The sequence below is a fragment of the Gopherus flavomarginatus genome, chromosome 8, assembly GCF_025201925.1.
Source record: "Gopherus flavomarginatus isolate rGopFla2 chromosome 8, rGopFla2.mat.asm, whole genome shotgun sequence".
NCBI lineage: Eukaryota > Metazoa > Chordata > Testudines > Testudinidae > Gopherus > Gopherus flavomarginatus.
The window spans coordinates 89,926,774-89,952,062 of NC_066624.1; the positions used below are offsets into that span (position 1 = coordinate 89,926,774).

The window sequence follows — 25,289 nt, forward strand, 5'->3', positions numbered from 1 at the left end:
TGAGCAACTTACTCTAAAATATGCCTTTTGTCATGCATCTATTATTGTACTTTGTGATTATAACCATGTGATTATGTGCTAAAATCTGTCCTCTGATCAACATGCCTACCCCTCACCACAGGAAAACATGTTTAGGCTTCCTCCTTTCTTTCCTTTAAGGTTACATGTTGTCCTTTTGTCAAATAATCTCAGTGAACTGTGGAAGATGTGAGGAATTAAAAACACCTTTATGCCCATTAGACTATGCTGTGATGTCACTTGCAGTGCTGTGGTAATTGCTGTTTTCTGTAAACACAGACACACTGTTCTACTCAGAGAGCTTGCAAAGCCATCTAGCCAACACACTGAAGACCAATTCCTCCCCCAAGTCACAAATATTGTAAAAACATAGATTTTGGTCCTTCCTTTTTTCTTAGGACTATAGGTACCAGCCAGGCAGCCTCCTCCTGACAATATATAAGGCTATGTCTCTGGGAAAGACCAATACGTTTTATACATAAAATATTTTATTCACATTTTCCCTTAATAAAAAAAAAATAATTTTAAACAGTTATTATTTATGAGCACTGAAAGTATAGTCAATCAGTGTAACCAGATCATAAGCGTTAGACTCTTTGCTACCTTACTGAAAATGTGACCTCATCATACAACTTAGACAAAGATTTTGCTACTTTATTTCAGTGAAAGCGACAAGGAACATAATATAGGGAAGAGTTAAGGTCAACTTATGTTCTCAGTTCTGGACTTCTGTTAACTCCTAGTGACCTCAAGGTATTAGTAATGGATACAAGGTTGTGCCCTCAATGCATTAGTGATAAATTAAATACAAACACGGTGATACCAACTGATATGACATTTCTCATATTAAGAGATAGTATCACCAATGATTTAATAATGCCTGTGATATACAGTATCATATCACCTGATGAACCCAGGCTACTTGCTGTCATAAACAGATAGCTAAGGGTTAATGTCTCTTTCACCTGGAAAGGAGTAACCTGAAACACCTGACCAGAGGACCAATCAGGAAACAAGACTTTTTCAAATCTGGGTGGAGGGAAGTTTTGGGCTGTGAGTTCTTTGTCTTGTGTCTGTGCCCTCTCGGCTCTGAGAGTGATTTCTCTATCTCTAGCTTTCTAATCTTCTGTTTCCAAGTTGTAAGTACAAAGATAGTAAGACAATAGGTTTATATTGTTTTTTTTTGTATTTACATGTGTGTAGTTGCTGGAGTGTTTTGAATTGTATTCTTTTTGGATAAGGCTGTTTATTCACTTTTTTTTCTTAAGCAATTGACCCTGTATATTTTCACCTTATACAGAGACTATTTTTAATGTATTTTTCTTTCTTTTTATAAAGCTTTCTTTTTAAGACCTGTTGGAGTTTTTCTTTAGTGGGGACTCCAGGGAACTGAGTCTGCAGCTCACCAGGGAATTGGTGGGAGGAAGAAGTCAGGGGGAAAATCTCTTTGTGTTAGATTTACTAAGCCTGACTTTGCATACCCTCTGGGTAAGGGGGAAGAGAGATTAGCTCTCTTGGTACTTGTGTTTCCAGGATTGGAAGCAGGGAATCTCCTAGGGTCGTCCAGGGAGGGGAGCCTGGGAGGAAGTAACCAGGAAACAAGGGGAGGGGGTTATTTCCCTTTGTTGTAAGACTCAAGGCATCTGAGTCTGGGGGTCCCCCAGGGAAGGTTTTGGGGAGACCACAGTGAGCTAGGCACTGTATAAATCCCTGGCTGGTGGCAGCGTTATCAGGTCCAAGCTGATAACTAAGCTTGAAGGTTTTCATGCTAACACCCATATTTTGGACGCTAAGGTCCAGATCTGGGAAAAAATGTTATGACACTTGCATATCATAGCACTGGGGCCAAGATACCTCAATGGAAATAAATAAGCCATAACAAGTCAGCATCATATCCTGTGCATTAAGGTTTTGTTGATTTTGTTTATGCAATGCTGATAGACTGATAAGCCACATCGAACATCTGTGTCTCAGACTCTTATGCAGCTTTTGACACCTCCATACCCGCTACTAGAATGGACTATGGACAGTCAGTGTGGCTATCACAGTTTATTCTGTGGATATTTTTTATCATGGCCTCCTCCAAGTGACTTCAGTATCTTTAATCATTGGCTGAATCACTTTCCCCCACAATGTGACGTCATATTCAGTGTTGGTTTGGTTGCACTGTTTGAGAAGACAGGCAGAGCTTCGTGAACCCTGATGGGATCCGGTTACAAGCTGAACTCTGCTGTTTGATTTGCAAAAGTGGGAAGTGGAGAAAACCTTGCAGGTTTGCTTGAAGAATAGAGTTATTTGAACTCTAACTTCCAAAAGGAACATCCCATAGAAGTGGCTAGCTATGGGCTTGTTGGGGGGTGGAGACATGCAGCTGTTATTGGGGAAGGGAGGTTAGCTGGACTTCACATGAGGGACACCTGTGTGACAAAAAATATCCCATCTTCACATAGTTTTGTTTAATGGACAAGATAGTTGTGTGTGAGGATTGCTTCTGTGCATCAAAAATACAAAAAACCAAAAACCCCTTCAAGAACAGTAAAGTGTGATGACTTCAGCTTCCGCTTGTATTTATTGTGAGAGAGATTAACAGGGAGTACAGAGAATTATCTGTCTTAGATTCAACTTGCAATCAGGGGGACAAGGCCACAATTTCACCTGCATAATGCATGCACAGTAAGCACAGATATATGTTGCATGTGTATTTTTGTGTGTGTGCAGTAAATATAGGGCCAATATATGTGCATACATTTGAAAATTTCACCATAATGTGTTGAAATCTACCCATTTTACTGCATTAAAAAAGGGAAAGGTAAAAAGAAATAAAGTTTATTTTCATGTAGAAAATTAAGCCTGGCAGAGCCTGTTGCATAATATCTGTTTCAACTATATGTACTGTATATTGTGAAGAAGCTTAATAGCACTTCTGACACACTATATAGTTTCCAGGTGCAGAGTTCTGTTTCAGTACACCCAGAAGTCCAACACTTGTCCCCGAGTCTCAGTGGAACCTTGGCAATTGACAGCAGACTTCAGTGTGGTAATCTGTTGCTGTGGGTATTCTCAGGGCACATACACCAGAATGGTTCAGTGACTTTTCAAGTTTATGCTGAAGTTCAATACTTCAATACAAGACTTATTATATTAGGCAGTCACAGAGCAGTTCTAACTCCACAGACATCCACTAAATGTTCTCATGACATTTGTCTCCTGAGTTCTTAAAAAGGATCTTGCAAAGAGGAGACTATGTATTTCAGCAAAGATAATTCAGGAAGACATATCTTGGAATGTAATAGGTAAGTTAGGGCATTGTTTGGCCCCGTCAAAAATTGGAACATTCACTTTGGTTGGCATTTAGCTTTTAGTGATCCTGCCAGCTGGTACACTGCACACAGATCCAGTAAAATAACCATGCTACTACATTATTCCTTATTAACAGTTATTACTGTCTCTATAGAGAATTTTAAGTAAACTTTTTCCTGTTTTGAATATCCTCATAACAGTGACTGTCAACAATTTAAAAAGTCTCCAAAGAGAAGCATTTACACATTTAAAAACAAAAACTATTTAGACTGATTAATGTGATAGGAATTACTGATTTTAAAACAGCATCACAAAACAACCAGGAAATCTTCTAAGGTCATAATTAGATTATTAAAAATAATACTGTTGAGATCCATGTGGTATAACCACTTTTTCTTAGACTACTATTGACTTTCAAAGAGAGTTGGTCATCTAACTGCTCTTTGTGTCTTTGACAATCTCCCCCAGAATTGTCATGGAGTTCTTCTTCGAGTGATTGCTCACATCCATTCCAGTTAGGTGTGCGCGCCGCGCGTGCACGTTCGTCGGAAACTTTTTACCCTAGCAACTCCAGTGGGCCGGCAGGTCGCCCCCTGGAGTGGCGCCGCCATGGCGCCCAATATATATCCCTGCCGGCCCACCCGCTCCTCAGTTCCTTCTTACCGCCGTGTCGGTCGTTGGAACTGTGGAGCGCGGCATAGCTGTCCTCCACGTCCCTAGCTCTCCTTGTTTTTCTATCGTTATCTCTATTGTAGTGTTAATTAGACTGTTAAGTAGATAATAGTAGTTAAGTGTTAAGTAGTTGTAAATAGTTTTTCGCCGGGGGCTTAGCCCTTCCCGGCACCCGGCACCGGGCTCATGCCTGGTTCGCCGGGCTTCAAGCAGTGTGCGGCCTGCAAGAAGCCTATGCCCACGAGCGACCCCCACGACGCGTGCCTGAAGTGCCTGGGGGAATCGCATAGATCCGACAAGTGCCGCATCTGCAAGGCTTTTAAGCCAAGGACTAAGAAGGAGAGGGATCAAAGGCTCCGGACTCTCCTCATGGAGGCGGCACTTGACCCGGCGGCTTCGCAGGCCGTGATGTCGGCGCCGGCACCGGATCGCACCGGCACCGAGAAGACTCCCCGGCACCGACCTTCTCCGGCACCGGGGACAGAGCCTAGGCCGTCGAAGTCCATTACTCCGGCCAGGCACACCCGAGTGGAGCGCCCGGCCTCAGCATCGGCCGCGGCGCCGCCGGCACCGTCGACTCCGGGCCCGGCGGGTCCGTCGAGTCCGGTGCCGCCAAGCTCCCCCATGACATCTGGGGTCGAGATAGTGGTGCCATCTACACCAGAGACCTTCGCCTCGGCACGGGACCTCATAGCCATGACCGAGCCCACTCAGCTACCACCCCCGGTACCTCCGGTGCGGGTTGTGTCCAGAGGCAAGCCTATGATGTCGGCACCGTCCCGGGACTCTCGCTCTCGCTCCAGGTCCCGACGTCAGGGTCGCTCCAGATCCCGCCGCCGCTCGCAGTCCCGGCACCGCTCCCCTCAGCGGTACCGGTCGCACTCGCGGCGCCGGTCGACACCGAGACGATCGCGGTCAGACTCCAGCCGTCGTTACCGGCACCGCGAGTCCAGGAGCCGATCCAGACGTTCGCCGCACCGGTCGACCTCCCGGCGCCGAGCTGGTGGCAGGTCCCGGTCCCGGTCGACCTCCCGGCGCCGAGCCGGTGGCAGGTCCCGGTCCCGGTCGACCTCCCGGTACCGAACCGGTGGCAGGTCCCGATCCCGGCACCGAAGCGGCGCCCGGTACCGATCCAGATCCCGGCACCGTGGCAGAACTCGGTCCCGCTCCCGGCACCGTTACGACTCCCGGCACCGGTCCCCGGCACCGAGACGATCGCCCGTGCCGGCCCGCGCGGACCCTTACCATCCAGGGTCCGCCCCGCCATGGCCCTCGAGGCAGCCGTCCGTGTCTTCGCTGGCGGACAGTGGGTACGCGCTCGGCACCGACCGGCAGGCGGCGCTGTTCAGCGAGCCTCCACAGCAGGACGCAGCCCCACAGCAATGGGGTTTCTGGACACCCTGGGCGTATCATCAGGCCCAGGGCCCCCAACAGCTCCCTGCTAAGCCGGCGACTGCAGAGCGCAGGGCACCTGAGGCCTCGTTGTCTCGCCCCCCTCCCTCCCCGGATGGGGAGGAAGGATCCAAGCAACAGGACTCCACTTTGGCTCCTGAGGCAGAGGCGAGGGCCGAGGGAGACCCCCCTTTAGACACCCTCTTGCCGGGGGTCTCCTCATCTTCTTCCCCTGATGAAGCGGTGGCTGGGACCTCCTCCAACAGCCCCCCCCCGCTGGACCTCAGGGCGCACCAGGACCTCCTCCGGCGAGTAGCCCAAAACCTGAGTCTACAAGCCGAGGAGGTCTCGGAGGTAGAGGACCCTATTGTCACCATCCTCTCGGCAGACGCTCCCACCAGGGTCGCCCTGCCGTTCATACGGACCATCCAGGCCAATGCCAACACCATCTGGCAGTCTCCGGCCTCCATTCCTCCCACTGCGAAGGGCGTCGAGAGGAAGTACATGGCTCCTTCTAAGGGCTACGAGTACCTCCACGTACACCCGACTCCGTGTTCCCTGGTGGTCCAATCCGTCAATGATAAGGAGCGTCATGGTCAGGAGGCTCCAGCCCCCAAATCTAGGGAGGCTAGGCGGATGGATCTCCTCGGCCGTAAGGTGTACTCGGCGGGGGCGCTGCAACTCAGGGTCTCCAACCAACAGGCCCTGTTAAGTAGATACGCCTTTAACTCCTGGGTGGCAGCAGACAAATTCAAGGAGCTGTTGCCACAAGACGCTCGTCAGGAGTTTGCGGCCATCCTAGAGGAAGGCAAGAAGGTCGCACGCACGTCCTTGCAAGCCTCTCTGGACGCTGCGGATTCGGCTGCCCGTACCCTCGCGTCGGGTGTAACGATGCGTCGCCTCTCCTGGCTGCAGGTTTCCGGCCTTCCGCCGGAGCTCCAGCACACAATACAGGACCTTCCTTTTGAAGGCCAAGGGCTGTTCTCGGATAAGACAGACCCTAGACTCAAGAGTCTAAAAGACAACCGTGTCATCATGAGGTCACTGGGGATGCACACTCCAGTGACGCAGCGCAGACCCTTCCGGCCGCAGCAACAACAACAACAGCGCAGGCCGTATCTCCAGTTCCGCCAGCGGCAGGACCTTAACAGGCGCCGCGGCAGGAACGGAAGGCGCAGGCACTCGGGGAACCAAGGGGGCCAAAACCAAGGCTCCTCTAAGCCCCCGCCTGGTCCCAAGCCTTCATTTTGAAGGTGCGCCCGAGGGCGCAGTAACAGTTTCCCCATTGGATCCTTTCCCCCCGTTTTCCAACCGCCTTTCTTTTTTCCTCCCGGCGTGGTCCCTAATAACATCAGACCGCTGGGTCTTACGCACGGTGCAGTCGGGATACCGCCTGCAGTTTGTTTCATTTCCTCCTCCCCGCCCCCCTTCCTCGTCCCTCTTCAGGGACCCCTCTCACGAGCAATTCCTTCGGCAGGAGGTGCAGACGCTCCTCGGCAAAGGAGCTATAGAGGCGGTGCCGGAGAACGAGAAAGGCAAGGGGTTTTATTCCCGCTACTTTCTGATCCCCAAGGCCAAGGGAGGCCTCAGGCCCATCCTCGACCTGCGAGAGCTCAACAAGTACCTGGTGAAGTTGAAGTTCCGCATGGTTTCCTTGGGGACCATTATCCCATCCCTGGATCCGGGAGACTGGTACGCCGCCCTCGACATGCAGGACGCGTATTTCCACATTGCTATCTGGCCACCCCACAGACGTTTCCTTCGCTTCGTTGTGGGGTCTCTGCATTACCAATTTGCAGTCCTCCCATTTGGCTTGTCCACGGCCCCGAGAGTGTTTACGAAATGCATGGCAGTTGTTGTGGCGCAGCTTCGGCGCAGTCGTATCCACGTGTTCCCGTATCTGGACGATTGGTTGATTCGGGGCACGTCGGAACAACAAGTCTGCAGCCATGTCCGTGTGATCACCGACATGTTCGCCACTCTGGGCCTCTTGGTGAACACAGACAAGTCCACCCTGGCCCCCACACAAAGGGTGGAATTCATCGGGGCCGTCCTGGACGCCACTGTGGGCAGGGCCTTGCTGCCATTGCAGCGGTTCCAGGCCTTGTCGGCAATCGTGCAACGACTACAGACAGCCCCCCTGACGTCAGTGAGGACGTGTCTAACCCTGTTAGGCCACATGGCGGCCTGTACTTTCGTGACCAATTACGCTCGGCTCCGCATGAGGCCACTCCAGTTGTGGCTCATCAGTCATTACAGGCCGACAAGACAGCCACTAGATATGTTAATCACGATCCCCCAGAGGGTCTTAGATTCTCTCGGCTGGTGGCTGGACCAGTCAGTGTTGTGTGCGGGTCTCCCCTTCCACCCATCTCAGCCCTCGGTGTCCCTAACAACAGATGCCTCAGATCTCGGCTGGGGGGCCCACGCAGGGACCCTGAGGACGCAGGGCCTGTGGTCCCAGGAGGAGGTGGGGCTACACATCAACATGCGGGAGTTGAGAGCGGTCCGTCTTGCTTGTCAAACGTTCTGTCATCAGCTCCAGGGTCGTTGTGTCGCGGTGTTCACCGACAACACGACGACCATGTATTATATCAACAAGCAGGGCGGCACCAGATCCTCCTCCCTGTGCCACGAGGCGATACGACTCTGGGACTTTTGTGTAGCCCACTCCATTCACCTCATGGCTTCCTTCCTCCCCGGAGTACGGAACACGCTGGCGGATCGATTGAGCAGATCCTTCCTGTCACACGAGTGGTCCCTTCGCCCGGACGTCGCCCTCTCCATCTTCCGGAGGTGGGGTTATCCCCGGGTGGACCTCTTCGCGGCCAAGGGGAACAGGAAGTGCCAAGCGTTCTGCTCCTTTCAGGGCAGGGAACCCGGGTCGATAGCGGATGCCTTCCTCATCCAGTGGTCGACCCACCTGTACTATGCATTTCCCCCATTCCCGTTGGTCCACAGGGTCCTTCTGAAGGTGCGCAGGGACAGGGCTCACGTGATCATGGTAGCCCCGGCGTGGCCCAGACAGCACTGGTACCCCATGCTGCTGGACCTGACCATAGCCGACCCAGTTCCCCTGCCCCTTCATCCGGACCTGATTACCCAGGAGCACGGGACCCTCTGTCACCCGGACCTGCAGTCGCTGCACCTAGCGGCGTGGCTCCTGCGTGGCTGTCTGGCTCTGAGCTGCGCTGTTCCACGCCGGTGAGGGAAGTGCTCTTGGGCAGCAGGAAGCCGTCCACAAGAGCGACATATTTGGCCAAATGGAAGCGATTCTCCTATTGGTGCGTGGAGAGAAATCTCCGCCCTATGGAAGTTTCAGTAGCCAACATCTTAGACTACATTTGGTCCCTCAAAGGGCAAGGTCTGGCCATATCGTCGTTACGAGTCCACCTAGCGGCTATCTCCACCTTTCACCCGGGTGCGGATGGTCACTCTGTTTTTTCCCACCCGACGGTGTCTAGATTCCTTAAGGGGCTGGAACGTTTATACCCTAACGTCCGTCCCCCTGCTCCAACCTGGGATCTTAACCTGGTGTTGTCCCGACTCATGGGGCCCCCCTTTGAGCCGTTAGCTACTTGCTCCCTGCTTTACCTCTCTTGGAAGACGGCCTTTCTAGTAGCTATCACCTCAGCTAGACGGGTGTCGGAACTCCGGGCTCTTGTGGTAGACCCCCCATACACGGTCTTCCACAAGGACAAGGTGCAGCTGAGACCACACCCTGCTTTTCTCCCCAAGGTGGTCTCAGCTTTCCACGTCAACCAAGAGATATTTCTCCCGGTTTTTTTTCCCGAAACCTCACTCCTCAGGCAGGGAGCAGCAGCTCCACTCGCTTGATGTCCGTAGGGCTCTCGCGTTTTACGTGGAGAGGACCAAGCCCTTCCGCAAATCCCCCCAGCTTTTTGTAGCAGTAGCGGACCGCATGAAAGGGCTTCCTATCTCCTCCCAGAGGCTATCCTCTTGGGTAACGTCCTGCATCAGGACCTGCTATGACTTGGCCCACGTCCCTACGGGCCGTGTGACTGCGCATTCTACCAGGGAGCAGGCGTCGTCGCTGGCTTTCCTCGCCCGTGTGCCCATCCAGGAGATCTGTCGGGCAGCGACCTGGTCATCGGTCCACACCTTTGCTTCCCACTACGCCCTGGTCCAGCAGTCTAGAGAGGATGCGGCCTTCGGATCTGCTGTGCTCCATGCCGCGACTTCTCACTCCGACCCCACCGCCTAGGTATGGCTTGGGATTCACCTAACTGGAATGGATGTGAGCAATCACTCGAAGAAGAAAAGACGGTTACTCACCTTTGTAACTGTTGTTCTTCGAGATGTGTTGCTCACATCCATTCCACACCCGCCCTCCTTCCCCACTGTCGGAGTAGCCGGCAAGAAGGAACTGAGGAGCGGGTGGGCCGGCAGGGATATATATTGGGCGCCATGGCGGCGCCACTCCAGGGGGCGACCTGCCGGCCCACTGGAGTTGCTAGGGTAAAAAGTTTCCGACGAACGTGCACGCGCGGCGCGCACACCTAACTGGAATGGATGTGAGCAACACATCTCGAAGAACAACAGTTACAAAGGTGAGTAACCGTCTTTTTCTAATGATCATTGGATATAGCCATCCTTCAGTATTTTTTACTGAAGGATCAGCAAGGAAAAGAAATATGCTAATTAAACACCTCAAGTATTCTTCTTTGACTGGTATTTGAGGTGGGCAGTATTTGACCCAAAGGCTTTTTGACTAGAAACTGCATGAAGGAAATACAAATAAATTCTCAAGCTATTCAACAGACAACTGATTTCCACTGCAGTGTCTTAATTACATGAGATTAATTTGCTGCAGCTGAAGATTCTTATGTACATACAAAGTTGATCAACTTCATAATACCATACACAATGATGAAAGCCAAGAACAAATAATTTTTCAGGATACAATCTTCAGGATTTATTGCACATATTGTAACACACAAGTTCTGCATCTTTGGTGAAGAAATAAGGCTCTTTTCACAGTCTTTCACTGTTAATTACACTGGTCTTTCCACCAGATGTAATAAATCTAATTGGAGCAACAAGCTAACAACAGTGCAGCAAATAGTAAATGGCTGTAATTATCAGCAGATTGGTTCTAACAATTTTTCTTTGCTGTTCAGATTCCATGGACCATCAGTGGGTTAATTTGCTGACAGTATTATTTACTATATACTGCAGTGCACAGAAAACTATCTACATGAGCTATATCATGACAATAACCAAAGTGTGCACTTTTCTTTTCCATTGCCCTGTGGTCAGTAACTGGATCATTAATACAGGTATTTCTTTGGAAAACACTTTTGTGTCAGACTTAATCTGTGGAGAGGGACAAATTTCATTTTTAATTATGATCAGTGGTCTTTGGCATTACATACTGTGATATGGTGTAAACACTATGCTGGCATTGAAAGGGTTAAGGGGCACTGCAACCTCAATTAGTGCACCTGATTGCACATGGAGGATGGGCCAGGACCAATTTAGGATGAGGCCCGGCTGGAGAGGAGCTAGGTGGCTCTATAAAGGAAGGGGTTCAGGATAGATGTTTTGCTGGGAGACTATACCTTAGAATCCTTTGTTATGAAGCTCTAGTGTAGGGTTAGCTGAGATACACAGCCCCCTACTGAAGGGGTATGCTTTAGTGGTGAGTCCTGATAAGAGTAGGCTCTGGACTTTGGGAAGAGAGCCCTGGCAGATAGTCAGCAGAGGAATAAAGCAGAGGGAACTTGAAAAACAAAAGTTCCTGCCTGAGATAGGCAGAAAGTAAAAATTTGCAGGTGGGATTTATGGGAGGATGGGGTAAGTCCTCTGAGCTCAGCCCTCAAAGAAGGGTGAATCTTGAGTCTTTAGAGCCTGAGAAGAAGGCCACAGGTACACAGTGGGGCCAGCAAGGGGCTGTGGGAGAGAGGGAAGGAGAGTCTGACTAGACAGACTTTGCCTGCTTACTACAGGACCCCTACAGTGGAACCCAGAAGAGAGGGTGGGCTTGGGTTCCCCTGCAAGCTACCAGGGGGAATGTGGTGTGACACCCTGATATTGGGTAATAAGGACTTTTGAAAGTCTGGAGGTGAGAAGGTGAAAGGACCACAGGGCCCAGAGCCAGAAGATCTGATGTAAGGACACTGGACTCCTGTTTGCTGAACTTTGTTAGCCTGGAAGAGGAGAAACTTTAAAGTAACCTGGCTAGAGGGCTGAGTCATGGAATGAGACCAGTCACCACAGGGCTGAAAGAGATTTCTGGCCATGAGGGGAGATGCCTTTGGTGAGTCCACTCTTCTACTCATGCTCCTTTTTAATCTACAGGGAGTCTCCTAATTGTGTCAGTGGGAGCCTTGTGCAAAATTCAGTTTGTGGAATATTGTCTCTAAGGAGTTGACTTTTTTTGAGTGACTTGATTTTGGCTGTGGCTGGAGCCAGGCTCATGAGGTGAGAAACTCTAGCCCTCTAATGAATTTGAGCTTCTCTTAGGCTGTTTGGCCACCTGCCTCCTGGGGCAGAATAAGCACCTAGTGCTGCTATGAGCAAAGCAGCTGCTGCCTCCTCATAGCAACCCAAAGCTAAAGAGCCCAGCTGCTCAGTACTGCTCTACTTCTTCCTCCCTTTCCCTTCCTGGGAGCAATGGAGATGGGCCTGCTCCTCTTTCCTCCCTCCCTGCAGCACCTGCCTCTGACAGGGGGTGGGGGCTGTTAAGAGACTCTGCTGTAGCTTGGAAGGGGCACAGGGGACCTTGCTGCAGCCTTCCAGGCCTGGGAGGGTGGATGTGTCTGAAAAACAGAAGTGAGGATTGAGGAGAGGCTGAATTGATAGGGGATGGGGGATCAGAATAAATTGCCATGCAGGCAGGGCTGGCTCTAGGCACCAGCAAACCAAGTATGTGCTTGGGGCGGCACATTTTCAGGGGCAGCATTTCGGTCATCCTTTTTGTTTTTGTTTGCTTTCGGGTGGCAAAAGCCTAGAGCCGACCCTGGCAGCAGCAGAGCGTCGTGTGTGGGGGTTGCCCTGGGGCTGCTGCAGTTCATGCCGTGGGGGACCAGTGCCCACACCTTGTGGCTGGGCAGGCTCTGAGCAGGAGACACTCAGGCTGGGGGCTGCCCCATGGGGCACACAGAGCTGCCTGTAGGTTCCACAGGGAGGCTGCCCCCCAGCACCACAGCTGCGGCTGGATGAGGCGGCCCGAGCTGCCCAGGGGCTGCGGCAGGGTGACCTGAAGCACCAGCAGGGGGGTCATAGAGGGCGGGGCGCTGCCATGTGAGGCCTGCGTCTTGCTCTCCAGGGCTCTGCTCCCTCTGGGGCTACCCTGCCCTGGCTCCTCAGCCCCCTGTTGGGGAGATCCCCTGGGTCCCGGCTGGTCCTGGAGGTGGGGACCCTGGGCTGAGACATGGCCCGGGAGCCCTGCTGCTTACCCTGACCCTGCCAGTGCTGGGGGAGAGCCCAGTGCTGGGGTGGCAGGGGGTGTGGGTGTGGATGGGGGAGTGAGAGCCTGGGGCGGCAGCAAAAATTTTTTTTGCTCTGGGCTGCAAAAAATGTACAGTAGGCCCTGCATGCAGGGAATGGGCAGCTGTGGGAATGAGAGCTCTGTCAGTGGGGCCAAATCACCTTACTCACTACATTGTTGGGTGTGAATTAGCATTGTCCACTCTCCACCTGCTAGGAGTGGGCAGGGGGAGGTAAAACATCAAGGAAGACCCACCCCTCCCACATAGTCTCTTTAAAAAGCCTGACTCTGTTGGTCCAGTTTATGACTTTTGATCTCTTGAGGTTGGCAAGACTGTCTTGCATGGTAACTGAGGCATGTAACAGGACACTGGCTGTTAGGACACATGCATGTATCCCATGGTGCTTGTTATGGCCCTTGAGCCTTTTAAGACTGGGAGGTATAATTGCAGGTCACGTGCATGCTTCTGGTCATGTGTCCTGTAAGATGAATGTAGATTTTCCTGCCTCTTCAGCAGGGGAAACTCTTGGTCAGCGAAAGTCCTAGCAGGGTGCTCTTGCATCTGCCTGTCAGGCAGAAGCCCAGAGAGCTGGCTCCTGCTCCCTGTAGGTATTTGTCAGGCAAGGTTCAGCTGGGGAGGGTGGTTGTAGTAAAGTGGCTACAATGGGGTTACCTAGAGTATTCTGAGATGGAGCAATGCACCACCCTTCCCTTACATCCTGTTTTGTAAGTGTGGTGCAATAGGGGAAAAAAGTAGCAAGTTCCCAACCTTCAGTACCATAAGAGCTTTTATTGGACAGGGTAGTACTATCACAAAATGGCAGCTTATGGGGAAAAATAAGATCAGTGCAGTAAACTAGAATAGGCAGCAATATATTGAAAGACTAAGCAACCATTCTTGCAAGTGAGATTACCAATAAAGACATGCATAAATCAATATTCCTCTGCATCTGTAGCAGTAAAACCCTAAACTCTCTAGAAGTTAGTTACTCAGAAACCAGAAGATGAAGGTTTAGAAGACCTGCAAAATATCTTGACAGAGCACTAGATACCAAAGTCAAACAATACAATACAGAATTCCAAGTCTCATGATTGGATGAGAAGGCAAGGTGAAACTGTAGCTGTGTATGTTGCAGAGCCAAAAGGCTGACTGAATATTGCTCATTTGGAAACTTCCTAGCAGATGTACTATAGGACAGACTCATTTGTGTTATTAATGAGATTGCAGAGATTGCTGGCAGAAGGGAACTTAACTTGACCCAAAGTACAGGTTGAACCTCTCTAGTCCAGCACCCTCAAGACCTGACTGGTGCCGAACCATGGGAAGTCAATGCAGAGTGCGAGTGGGTCTCCGTAGGTGCAGGAAGTAGGAGTGTGTGTCAGGGGTGCTGCAGAACCTCCAGGCTTTGTGCCCAGCATGGCCCCCATGGTTCCGGAGGCTCCGGTGCTGGTCCTAGATGCTGGCCCAGGTCCTCCCACTCCCTCTCGGAACTTGAATGCTGCAAATCAGCTGTTTGCAGTGCTTTGGAAGTGCTGGGAGGGAAGAAGAGGAGTTGGTAAGTGTGGAGCTGCTGGTGCATGAGCGGGATGGGGGGTGATGGCAGCTTGGTGCTGGTGGATGCTTTGCATCCACTAATTTTTCCCCAGAGCACTCACTATGTCAGTGACTATGCCAAACCATGGATGTTGCTGGACCAGGGAATACCAGATTAGAGAGGTTCAACCTGTAGTAGAACTAGCAACAGCAATAGAAGTAGCTGAAAGATTTCCTTCCCCTCTCAGATTTGCATTTAGAAAATAGGCCAAACAGACTCACTAAACAAATGCAAAACCAGTTAAAAAGGGGCTCAAGCTTCTGAGGGGGTTTTCTTCTGTGGAGAAGCTCATTTTTGTATCTATTTGTAAACTTGTTATGGCCCAGCGTACTAAATTCCTCAAGACTAGTCACTTAGGGTACATCTACCCTACCCAGGGGTCGATTTATCACATGTAGTGTAGATGCGATAAATGGATCCCCGATCACTCTCCAGTTGACTGCTGAACTCCAGCAGTGAGAGAGGCGGAAGCAAAGTCGACAGGAGCCGCGGCTGTCAATCCAGTGCTGCGAGGATGCGAAGTAAGTAATTTTAATTCAATCTAAGATACATTGACTTCAGCCAATAGATCTTAGATTGATTTTCCCCCCACCCCAGTGTAGACCAGGCCTTATCTGGCTATGTCATGGTATAATTCCCCACTCTGAACCTTAGCGTCCAAAAGATGGGGTACCAGCATGAATTCCTCTAAGCTCAATTACCAGCTTAGTACTTGTAGTGCTGCCACCAACCAGGAATTCCAGTGCCTGGTACACTCTGGTCCCCCCAAAACCTTGCCCGGGGACCCCCAAGACCCAAACCCTCTGGATCTTAACACAAGGAAAGTAAACCCTTTCCCTTACCATTGCCTCTCCCAGGCTTCCCCTCCCTGGGTTACCCTGGAAGATCACTGTGGTTCAAACTCCCTGAATCTTAAAACAGAGGAAAGTTCACCTTCCCCCCTCCTTCTCTCTCCCCCTCCCAGACTCTCCATGAGAGAGAGACAGTAATCCTAACACAGAGAGAAAATTAACCTCTCTCTCCCCCTTCCCTCCTTTCTCCCCATCAATTCCCTGGTGAATCCAGACCCCGTACCCTGGGGTCTCACCAGAATAAAAAAAACAATCAGGTTCTGAAACAAGAAAAGCTTTTAATTAAAGAAGGAAAAACAGTAAAAATTATCTTTGTAAATTTAAGGTAGAATATGTTACAGGGTCTTTCAGCTATAGACACTGGGAATACCCTCCCAGCCCAAGTATACAAATACACATTTGAACTCCTCCCAGCCAAATACACATTTGCAAATAAAGAAAACATAGTCCTAACTCAGCTTATCACCTAGTACTCACTATTTTGAATCTATAAGAACCTGTATCAGGGAGATTGGAGAGAAACCTGGTTGCACATCTGGTCACTCTCTGAACCCCCAGAGTGAACAACAACCAAACACTAACAGCACACACAAAAACTTCCCTCCCTCAAGATTTGAAAGTATCCTGTCCCCTGATTGGTCCTCTGGTCAGGTGACAGCCAGGCTCACTGATCTTGTTAACCCTTTACAGGCAAAAGAGAGATGAAGTACTTCTGTTCCATTAACTCTTACTTATCTGTTTGACAGGCTATAAAACAGTATCTCAAGATTTAGATGAGATTAAATCTAATAAAACCAGAGAAACGAATAAAGCAGAGGGCATTTTGGGGCGGGGGGGAGGCCCACCTTGTGTATGGGCAAAAGGGAAAGAATGAGACTCTACAAAGTAATGGTAGAGTGAACTCCTAGTGACTCTGGGCTACTGGACAGACAAGGAGGGAATTCACCCTGTGGCAGCCAAAGTCTTAGCAACTGAATAGGCCGCTAGAACACAACTGAACTATGAGCATATTTAGATACAGTGAAACCCTGCTATAATGCTTTGCTTTATTTTGCACTGCTAAGAAAAGCCTTGGAGATGGGTGGGGGAAGGAGAGGACAGAATCATTGCTTGAAGCATGATTTCACCTCGGCTTGCTGTGAGATTGTCCTACCAGCCCACAGGGAGATTTTTGAACACAAATTGCAGTGTTGCTGCTTTTTGACTGATCACTCTGCTCCGTATTCAGGGCCTTGCTAGGTTGTTTCTGTTGCCAGGAGACATTGATTACATAAGTCAGCTATTTCATAGCGCAATTCTGTTATCTTACAAAATGTATAGATTTCCTGCATCCACCTTTCTGTCCCTGAAAAAGGTGGAAACAATCACCAGCCATTTTCCTTGCTTACGGTTTTCAAGCCTGCCTCTTCAGCGAGTTCTGAGCCCCAGGAGCTTTCTCTCCCTGCTTGCTGCTTCACAGGGCCACTTGAATCTCCACTGCTGCTTCCTATTTACTTTCTGCCTCAGACACACAGCTGCAGCCCATGAGCCCCCTGGCCCCTCCACTGGCAGTCAGTCCCAGGAACCCTCCTCAACCACCTGGCTTAACTCTGCTCAGGCTTTGCCATATGCCCAAGTGCTTGGGTGGTAGCTGTCTTGTTTTCAGCTATAACTAAATGAAAGGTCTATAGCTTCTTCATTCTGGCTAAACAGGGGGTTTAGCACACCCATCAGCTCCCAGCAGTTCTGTGATTAATGGCTGCCATTAATAGTCTCACATAACAGGAAGTTAGGTGCCTAGCTCCCAATGACTTCCCTTTGAAAATTTTTCCCTGAGTTCTTAGGGCTAGATTCACAAGAGGAACATATGCCTGGTCTACAGTAGGAATTTACTTCTGTAGACCTATGTCTTTCAGGGATGTGAAAAATCCACACCCTGACCGTGGAGCTATACTGGCCTAACCCTTGCTGTAGACCAACACTAGGTTGATGGAAGAGTTCTTCTGTTGACCTAGCTACCACCTCTCAGGAAAGTGGAGTACCTATGCAGATGGGAAAAACCCTTCATTGGCATAGGTAGTGTCTACCCTGCAGCAGCCTTTAGGTGCCTAAACTTCCTTTTCCCCACTGTAAAAGTTTTTTGCTTTTAGTTATGCCTAAAGGTGCCAAAATCAAGACACTAGAGTTGCTTGGTGCCTAATTCACACCTAAGTGGGATTCACAAACTAGACCCTCCCTGATCAGCAGCACCTTCTCTTGTACAGATGCTCAGAGCGTGCTGAACTTGCACATATGATGTGGGGGTAGGTAGGAGGGAACTCTGTAATAGGGCATCCTGGGATGATGTCAGCTTTCCTGTTGAAGCTGTTTTACTTCAGTGTACGTTGGGTCAGTGTGAGGGACTCTAATGCCTGGTGATTAGGGTACTTGTGTGGGAGGTGAGAGCCCTGGGTTCAACTCCCTGTTTTGAATGGGGCAGAGGAAGGGTTTGGACCCACATCTTCCACATCCTGGCTGGGTGTAACTACTGTGAATGGGACCTAAAGGGGTGGTACTACCTCCGCCTTGCCCTTTTGTGGGGAAGGACTGACTTGGCTTATGCGCCTAATAGCTCAGGAGAGGGTTGGTGGCTGCGAATCCTGAGCAGCAAAGGGCACCTCCCTCTGGCCTGTAGTTGGGATCCTGACTCCCTTTGAGGGTTTTGGGTGTTATCTAAGCTACCCTGTCAGAAATGCCTAAGTGGGGAGCTGGCTTATGGGAATCCCTTTTTCAGATGCCAACCTCTCTCCATATATTATATGGAGCCTGTCTTGGGGCTGTGAATTCCACTGGCCAGCAGGGCACCTAAAGGTTAGGGATTGCAACTCCTAAAACCTGTTGTGCAATCAAGCCCTTAATTGCTATCATTTATAACTTATTCAGGCCCCTATTGTCTCCTTAATGGATGACATGCCCAGCCCACCATTCCAACCTCTATTGTGTTTGCATCTCTCCCCAGTAAACTAGAGAACTATTTTTACCTTTATAAAACACTTTGAGATCTGGTGCTGATAGATGCTGTCTAAATGCCAAATATTATGGAACTTGATCATATCCTTGGGCATTAATATGTAAGTGACTTATTGATGTGAATAACATGGCTTGTAATAAATCTGAATGAGTCAATTAATCTCCTATCAGGTACCTTTTGAACACTGAGGAAAATATATACTATGTGAGATGAAACACTGAGTCCCACAGGGAAATCTCTTCCATAATGAATGTCTCTGCAGAGAGACTGTGGTATTAAATTCTCCAAAGAGCAAAAGGTAATAAAATCTATAGGAGAATCTCCTGAATTGATTGCAAGAATCACACTTTTCTTCTGACTAGAAGACCCAGAATGGAATAACACCAATCTAGCTGGGGAAAAAATAGGATTTAATTGAAGGTCAAGGGTCAAATATTTAAATTAAAGTCTTGCCTGGGTAGGGTCAGAACAGAGAATCTCACTGTCTTCTCAGCTTTGAACACAAGGTTGCTTTCTCCAGATAAAGGTTTATTGCAGGGGTTCTGGTTTAATTCAAACTTAAGCCAAAGTAGCATAACAAAAAGACCAAGTGGTACACAGTAGCTCTGCTCTTTCCTCCACATTCCTTGCCTAGGTTTTAGTTAGCACCTCTTATTTCTTTGCCTCATTCACACAAGGCAGCTCCTAGCTGCTGCCCCTTCCATGAGTTGCTTCTGAATGCTGACTGGCTGGGAGTTAACACTCAAAGCTCTTAAAAATCCCGGTGGAAAGGGAGACAGGAGCAAACACAGATGACTGGTTACACTCAGTTGCACTTGCTAAATATACACCTCGTGTAAAGCAGTAACTGCTATGTGCGTAATGAGCAGTAGCATGTTCAAACCCCTTCTCCCTCCCCAACCACTCACTTTTGCATATTTCATAGGAACAATGCAGTAATATGGCCACCTTAGGGGCTGACTCGGTCTGTAATATGTAAAATCACATGGAAGGTGATAAAATATTTCCATGACTGTGAAGACACAGAAAACAGAACAGACATCACCTTTGGGGAGGGTCTTGTAGGCTCCTAGTGGCTGTGGGGAAAGGGGCCAAGTTCCCAGTGGACAGCTGAGTGGAGGATAACAGTTCTGGAGCAGGAGCTGAAACAACTGGCAGCATTAAAGTTCATGGGCACATAGAGCCTGCCTTCCAACTGCAGCCTTCCTCAGTGCAGGTAGGGTCCCCTCTAGAACTCATGGAGTGGTAAGGTTAACTGAGCTGTAACTACCATGGCATCATTTCTCTGAGAAATGCTACTGCTTTGCTGTGTTAAGATCTGCCATTCTAGTCTCGGTGTGTGTGTGTGTGTGTGTGTGTGTGTGTGTGTGTAAAACAATGGTCCTACCTCTCTCCCTAAAGGGACATTGCCTGTTATGCATCACTAGAAGCTTTGTGTTTGACTTGCTCAGTGAATCTAACCATGTGTGCCAATATTACAATGATTCTTTAGTCTAATGTGCTAGGCAATCCTGCTTCCATTCATATTCTCAGAGGAAGATGTTTCTGGCGTAACTTACATCTATTTGCCTAGCTATAGGATACTTTTATGTATGACTGTAGCACACTTTCTATGATGTATCGAGCAGTCTTAAGTATCTAATGTACATACACTTAAAGCTAAAAGCTTAATACCATTCAGATCTCTGTGCTAAAGGCTGGAATTGACAAATGTTTTTTAGGCACCCAAATTCATAAGAGTAGTTATGTAACAAGTGGGCAGAGTTCTCAGGAATAGGGCATCTATTATCCTGTGATCAGAGGGGTTTATTTGAAAACTTTGGTTTTATCACATCTGAATAAAATGAAACTTTTAGCTTATACATGTGAGCTCACTGGATGGCAGTGACACAGCACAGAAATGGAATGGCTGAGGTGAGACTTACACACTTGGAGAGAATGTTTTAAACATAAGCCAGAGATTAAACATTTAAAACATACAATAGTGCTGTGTCCTACCATCTAGTTATTTGCAATGTGTCACAGTGAAAATGCACTTTGCTTTACCTGGGAGATTCTCAGAAAAATCTACATTTTTCTGTAGCTGTGATCTATTTCCCCTGCCCCTTCACCAAAAATGACTCCGCTTGAGGTCAGTATGATTTACCAGGGGTTCTGTTGACAATGTGTCATCACTAGTCTTTGGCAGTAAAACGAGGGCATTTATTTATGACCCATGAGCATAGCTGAAGTGAAAATACTGTAGTTGGGAGCCAGAGGAGACCTACTGGTGGCCAGAAGTAGTTCCTGTGTTAGCAAAACTGTAGTTTTCAGCCACAGTAAATTTGTGTGGAGCCCCAGATAACACTTGTCTAATGACCAAGAGTCTGCAGGTTCATATGTGTAGTACAGTGTCTCAGACTTGAGTTATCCAACTTGGAAATGACTCCCTCATTTACTCCCAAAAATCTAATGAACCCAGTGGTCAGAGGGGGATATGGTGAGCTGACTTTGTATTCAGTTCGAGAGGTCTCTAATGTACATTAACTTTTGTCTTCTAGGCAAATGTTCTAAGATCCCTCTTCTGACAAACCCCGATTTACTCTATCAAAGATGAGTGTCCTAAACAAACATGGATTTCTCAAACAACGCTAGTTGAATTCTAGCAAAGAAGAATGCCTTCAGTAACTCTTCTTGCTCTGATAGTTGGGAGAAAGGTAGAGCCAGATGTCATCTAACTGGGTGTGCACACTTTGCAGTGAGACTGATACAAGTCACTTTTGTCAAGGGAATGGGCCACTTTGTTACACCAATAAAATAATACCAACAGGCTCTTAGAAAAGGGACAAGGCAAAACACCACATTTATTGCAAATACAACAAAATACTTTTCAGTTAGAATAATCATTCACTCTCACAAGCATTCACACAGGTTCTGAAAAGATGATTATAGTTACCAGAGTTGCTTGTGCCAAGTCACTGGCCAGGTGGCGTGGACATGAGGGTGGAGCCAAGTCATGTCAGATGCGCATCCGCTGCTCCTGGAGGGTAGTCGAAGAACCAGACTCAAAAAGTTCAATCCTCTGGTTCTGTTCTTACAGGTTCTTGGTTCAGTGTATGTCTATGGAAGTTGCTTCATCATGCTGAACTTGTGATTAGGGTAACCATTAATCAGCTTGATCAGCAGATGGCACATCCATGACACTTAAGCATTATCTTCGAGTCTCCCTCACCATGATGAGCTTGGGTGGGTTCCGGCATGCCCTGCAGGGTGGAGGTAACCCGATAACCCCTGGATTATCTTCAGCTCATTGATACTGGAGTTGCAGTTCTTAGGTTTTGGCTGGTCGCAGTTTCTGATCAATTATTTACCTGTCAGACACTCACTCCCATGTACTCAGCATTCTTCCATGATTTTCCAGGTTTAACAGGCTTGATTTAATTCTTTTCCCCTCTTTCCATTACTAAAAGATTTATATAGGCATAATCAAGCTCCCAAGGGATAAGAGGATCAGTGGGAAAACAATTTCTTAAGCAACACCCAAAGTCCTTATTCCTTGGTACAGACTTTGTCCTGTAATAGCATTTTTATTGGTTACCTTGCATATTCAATCCCTGTACAGGCCTTAGATAATTGGTATTTTGGCCTTTGGGCTTGTTAGAGATTCATTCAACAGAATTCAGCAGAAGGCAGACAGAAGTTCACTTAACGCAAAGATTCATTTACGCGAATACAAAAATCCCTTTAATATTACTACTTCTGACATCTGTTCTTATTCTCTTTTACCATTATATTGGGGGGCATGGACATGGTCCAACAACTTTGACACTATTAGAGCTGATAGCATGATCTTTAGGGATGGAGGCTACGATGAAAACAAACCATTTGTTGAACCCTAATAACAAAGTTCTATATTATTCCTTCTGGGGGAAATCCTGGCCCCACTGAAGTCAACGGGAATCTTGCTATTCACTTCCATAGGGCCAGGCTTTCACTGTCTAAATTATGTTTTAATTGTCACATGGCTTCAATGTCATGCCCTTTCTCTTTTTGTGTGTGTATGTGTACACGTACACACAAATCCCATTTACCAAAGGACAAAAGAGAGCAAAGTAATCACATGATACAGGACTCCAAAATCTGTAGCCTATTTTGGCAAAAAGGCTTTGGGCCAGATCCTTTGCTGAAGTGATTTGGTATCAATCCATTGTTATCTGGTAGGGAACTGGGTCAGCTTGCACCAGCTGAGGATCTGGCTCTCTGTTTATACAAGTTTACTGATCAGCTACTTGTAGACCCCTGTCCAATTCAAACAACTTAAATGAAAACCATGGCCCAGCTCATCCTCTTCATCCTAGCTTCCTTCCAACCCTGGATGGCCCTCCACTAGGGGACCAAGCTGAGCAGGATTTTGAGGGCAGAGTGTAGAAGGGAACTGAGCAGGGCCTATTCTTTCTTTGCAGTACAGGCCTCTGCTCGGCCTCTGCTGATGCTACTTGAATCCCCTCTTTGGCTGCTACGGAGCTGCTCCAAGGGACTCTGCTAGCATGGCTTGTGCTGGAGCTGTGTTGCCAGGGGAAGTATGGGCCAATGAAGCCACATAAAGGAGCAGCTATCCATGCAGGAAGGCTCCTGCCTTTGCAGTAGGGTTGCTAACCCTCCAAGATTGGCCTGGAGTCTCTAGGAATTAAAGATTGTCATTTGACACAAGCTCCAGGAATACGACCCACCAAAATTGGCAACCCTGCTCAGCAGATTTCTCACTGGATCCTGAAACAAATTTTTTTAAAAAAATTCTCAAGATCAAGGCAAATACAGCACTTCGTCTTGCCCCTAATTCTTTTGTGACCTTTTTCTGGGACAGAACTGTCACTTGTGTTGCTATTACCAAAAAATAACACTACTTCCCCCAAATAAAAACAGGGCTAGAGTCTGATTTCAATTGCACAGGTTTGCCAAGTCTGTGGTTAATCCAGGTTTACAGCTGTGCAGCTGGAATTGGAGCTTGCCATTTAAATACCTCAATATAGTCATGGCAGGGAAGAATGCAGCACAGTATTTTCTAGTTGAATGGCATCATTATGAGCCTCATTTGGAATTGTCTTTAATTTATGGTAAAATATTTGAGTCGTCTTGCCATAGAGGGCCAGACAACCCAGAAGAAATGATTATTCCATTTATTGTATAATGTATACTACAGATATTTTCAGTATCTTTTTAAAATTCTTGGATACATTTGGGTTTTTATAATTCATTCATATCAATTATCTGAGGAGAGCAGTTTTTCACTTTCCAGTATGTGTTGCATTTACTTCTGACAGTAGGTCCTGTGAGGCTATGGTGTACTTGGAATCATAGAAGATTAGGGTTGGAAGGGACCTCAGGAGGTCATCTAGTCTAACACCCTCCTCAAAGCAGGACCAATCCCTAACTAAATCATCCCAGCCAGGGCTTTGTCAAGCCTGACTTTAAAAACCTCTAAGGATGGAGATTCCACCATTTCCCTAGGTAATCCATTCCAGTGCTTCACCACCCTCCTAGCGGAAAAAGTTTTTCCTAATATCCAATCTAGACCTCCCCCACTGCAATTTGAGACCTTTGCTACTTGTTCTGTCATTTGCCACTACTGAGAACAGCTGAGCTCCATCCTCTTTGGAACCCCCCTTGAGGTAGTTGAAGGTTGCTATCAAATCCCCCCTTGCTCTTCTGCAGACTAAATAAGCCAAGTTCCCTCAGCCTCTTCTCATAAGTCATGCCCCAGACCCTAATCATTTCCATTGCCCTCTCCTGGACTCACTCCAATTTGCCTTCATCCTTTCTGTAATGGGGGGTCCAAAACTGGACGCCATACTCCAGATGTGGCCTAACCAGTGTCCAATAGAGGGGAATAATCACTTCCCTTGATCTGCTGGCAATGCTCCTACTAATGCAGCCCAATATGTTGTTAGCTTTGCTGGCAACAAGGGCACATTGTTGACTCATGTGCAGCTTCTTGTCCACTGTAATCCCCAGGTCCTTTTCTGCAGAACTATTGCTTGGTTAGTTGGTCCCCAGCCTGTAGCAGCACATGGGATTCTTCCGTCCTAAGTGCAGGACTCCACACCCCTGCCCCCTGACAGGCCCCCTGGGACTTCCACCCCTATCCAACCCCTCTGTTCCTCATCCCCTGACTGCCCCCCCCCCCAGAACTTCCATCTCATCCAACTGCCCCCTGTCCCTAACCGCCCCCTGGACCTCATTGCCTATCCAACTGCTCTCTGTCCCCTGATTGCCCCCCAGGACTCCCTGTCCCTCATCCAACCCCACCACTCCCTACCCCCTTACCATGCTGCTCAGAATGGCAGGGCTGGCTTTTTGGAAAGCCTGGGAGGTGGATGGGTGCTAGCCACGCAGTGTGGGAGTAGCAGTGGGCCAGAGTGCTCCCTGCACGGCAGCATGGCTGCAGGGGTGGGACTGGGGTCTAGCCTCCCCAGCTGGGAGCTCAGGGGCTGGGCAGAATGGTCCCGCGGGCAGGATGTGGCCCACGGGCCGTAGTTGTCCCACCTCTGTGCTAGACTATATCTCCTCTAAGCAATGATGATCTGGATTAAATGTTATCTGAATAAGTATTCTCTGGTGGAGGGAGTGGATTTATGGTAGAATGTCCATAAGGCTAGGAATGAGTTAGACATTATGGGCCTGATCCTGCACCATTGAAGTCAATGGGAGTTTTGCCAGTGACTTCAGAGTCCTGGATCTGGCCCTACATATTTTTCTTTTTGTGTGGAAGGAATATTCAGAACATTTGTATGATATCCAGAATTGGAACTAAATGGCAAATAGGGGCTCAAATCCTTCCCCCACTGGCTGATTTACATCATACTGATAGTGCAAAGCAGCCATAAAGCTGGCTGATTCGGCTCCCTGAAGAGTCCCCTGACTGTGGTGGTGTAGAACTGGTGTAGGAAATGTGGTCAGGGAGAAGTGACTAGCCACAATGTTCCTCTGCCCCAGCAATCTCTGACTCTTGGACCAGCCCTGGGGGTTATAGGCAGCAAATT

The 25,289-nt window shown here is 48.5% G+C and overlaps 1 protein-coding gene across 1 annotated transcript in view; it reads left to right on the forward strand.

Moving 5' to 3' along the window:
- The window catches only part of KCNAB1 (potassium voltage-gated channel subfamily A regulatory beta subunit 1), a 300,021-nt gene that overhangs the window by 35,665 nt on the left and 239,067 nt on the right, over window positions 1–25,289 (forward strand). The window lies entirely within an intron of this gene.